At 41.4% G+C, this 2,960-nt stretch overlaps 1 pseudogene; it reads right to left on the bottom strand.

Annotated features, from left to right (window-relative positions):
- Positions 1-443: 443 nt before the first annotated feature.
- On the bottom strand, positions 444-1,953 carry LOC140622942 (E3 ubiquitin-protein ligase ARIH2-like; annotated as a pseudogene).
- Positions 1,954-2,960: the final 1,007 nt, after the last annotated feature.

The raw sequence follows: 2,960 nt of genomic DNA, 5'->3' as shown, positions 1-2,960 counted from the left end.
AGCTCATTTCAACAAATGTCATTAAAGTCTATACAAAGTGTTTTTGAAACATGCCAAAGCCAATTTATTTTTTAAAAGGTTCTATGTAATTCTGTGATCTGCATTTTTTAATAATTATACAACCTTTGAAAATTACAAAGCTGTAAAAGCCTAATACTATTAATAGTCATTCAAAAAAAACCCAAAAAAACAAAAACACTTTCCCTTCCTCCCAACAACCATCCAGTGAGAATTAAAAGTCCTAAAAAGAGGCCATTTCAACATGGCCTCTACGCCGGTAGAAACAAAAAGTGAAAAGATGAGAAGAACATAGAAATTGACCAAGTTGTGTATGGTCAGTGTCTCCAGAGTGGGGCCATGGCTGTTGCCCAGGGTCATGAATGTTCACCCAGAATACCTTGTAGTCATATCCTCCTCACTCCAGCATGTCCATCTTCCAAGAACTAGGTGTCATGGAAATCCTTCAGCAGCCTTTTCCTCCACTGTTCTGCTATGTGCATCTGGTGCACTAAGTCCCCACTGTCATAGCTGTCTGCACACTCCACTTTCCATGAGAGGTTTTCAATTTCAGCCTCCAGCTGAACCTGCTGGTATTCCAACAGCTTCTTCCTGGGTCTGTGTAGTCCTCATAAGGGTAAGTGTACTGCAGGGTGTATCAGCACTTGGTCAAGAGCTTGACAGTACTCTGTAGGTACTGCCAGTCATTCCAGGTACCCAGATAATTCTTGACTCTTTCCTGAATCTTTTCATGAATCCGCTGGCATATCTACACCTCCAGCTGAAAGGTCTTGTGGTTTTCCCACCTCTCAAAGTAGAACAAGTACTTCATGAGGTCCTCTCTGGCCTGGGCTTGCTTGTTCTGGTCAACAATATCAAAGTTCTACTTGTACCAAATGCACTCATAGTACTTACTGCCATGGGTCTTCCAGTCTCCTAGACATATCTGGCTGAAGTCGTGTTTACACTTGGAGCATTGCATGTGACTGCAGCCTTTGTTCTTCTTTGTGACGATGCTGCACTTGGGACAGTCTTTAGCATGAGCAGTAATGGAGTCGGCTATTTCAGAGTTACCAGCACATTTCCTGAGCCATTTCCAGATTATGGCATAGTCTGTGGGGGGTGTGATAAATCTGACAATAGTTGAAATAGAAGACCTCATTGCACCGATTGCACTGTACTTAGCACTGGGCTTCTATACCTGAATAATCAGGGGGGCAATCTGCATCAGAACACAGCTGGAGCTGGTAATGATTTTCCATGTAGTCCCTAAAGAGGTAGTCCCTGTGTTTGTCTCTCAATTCTTCATCAGGCAGCAATGGAAACACAAAGCTCTCTGGTGTTTGGAGTGGACAGTCCTGAGCCATGCAAGAGACATTTACACCCATGCCATCCAAGTACTGAATGGTGCTGCTCCCAGAAGCTGTGACAAAACTGGTGCTGATAAGCCAGAGAAAGTAGGTTTTCCTTCTGCACAAACTGCATACGCACTATGTAGTGTTGGGATGGGGGTGGGCTGTAGGGACATGTTTTGAGGGGTGGGGCTGAACTTGAGCCTCAATGAGCAACTGAGGAGAATTAGACTTGTATCTGTCCAGTATCTCTGCTACTTGACAGTGGAAATTAACTAATATAAGTTTAGCAACTAAATGAGATACCAGTGCCATAGGGAAGATGTGCTAATGGCAGTGAGCATCTCAGTGGCCTTTATGACAGAGGCTAAGCTATTTATGGGCTCTTTGAGAGTACCCTCAAACTCTTTATAGGTCAAGAAGTGAATTGGTACTCATCAGGATCAAAGGCGTTGGCCCCGTGCTGCTCCACATTGCTGGCTACTCCCATGTAATAGTTCTCTGTGCCCCCCCCCCACGGTTCCTCATCTTCTTCTTCCTCATAATTTGGGTCATAGTTCTCTTCATTGCCAAAAGACCCCTGGCTCTTCATGCCCACAGGCATCTTAGTATCCAGCCAAGCTGCAGATCAGGACAGCAGAGTTCTTCCTCTCCAGCCAAACTTTACCACTTTCTCAAATGCATTAGTGGTTTTTTTTTTTTTTTTTTTTTTTTTTTTTTGTCTTCTGTAATTCTTGAAGTCTTTCAGAAAGATATCACCCCAAATATTTAATGTCATATAATTTTCATTGGGAGCCATGGCCCATGGCTACTAGCCTGAACAGGCCAGACTGGGTCTGGCTGGGCCAGAGGGATCTGACACAGGCATAGTGGTGGCCTGATGCCCAGGCTCTTACCTCCTGCAGAATGGTCTCCACAGCTCAGAACTGCTCTGTACAAACTATATTTTGTGTCATAAGATAGTATATAGGCACATATAAATGTATGTCATTTAAAACTACTTTTTTTTTAACTTTTGTTATGGATCCATAACAAGAAAACATTTATTGTTTTCAATTTTTTTGAAATATGCTCGCTCTTTAATTGGTTCAATTTTGTGCATGTTTATAAGAATACATTTATTTTTTAAAAGACTTTATTTATTTATTCATGAGAGACACAGATAGAGAGGCAGAGACATAGGCAGAGGGAGAAGCAGACTCCTCACAGGGAGCCTGATGCGGGATTCAATCCCAGAACCCCGGGATCACACCCTGAGCCAAAGACAGATGCTCAACCGCTGAGCAACCCAGGTGTCCCAATATAAGGATAAATTTGAATTGACAAAGAAATGAGTATTAATTTTTTTTACTGATTCATTGGTAAATTGAGATCCATAGTTTTTTTCTAAATTAATTTCAAAGTTAAAAACTAAATATATGTCTCCGGATGTTACTAAATGTTCAGAAACATGAAATGAAAGTGAAAAACAAGTTGAAGTTTGAAAAATTAGGGATTGATTTGGGATTTTTTTTTAGAAAAGTACCATTTTTACAATTAGTGGAAAGATAATTAAAACTGACGTGTCACAATAAGTCACCAGGATCAAGGGTACAGCATAGGGAATATAGT

The sequence above is a fragment of the Canis lupus genome, chromosome 32 (assembly GCF_048164855.1).
Source record: "Canis lupus baileyi chromosome 32, mCanLup2.hap1, whole genome shotgun sequence".
Classification (NCBI taxonomy): Eukaryota; Metazoa; Chordata; class Mammalia; order Carnivora; family Canidae; genus Canis; species Canis lupus.
This window is presented reverse-complemented; position numbering and strand designations above follow the sequence as displayed.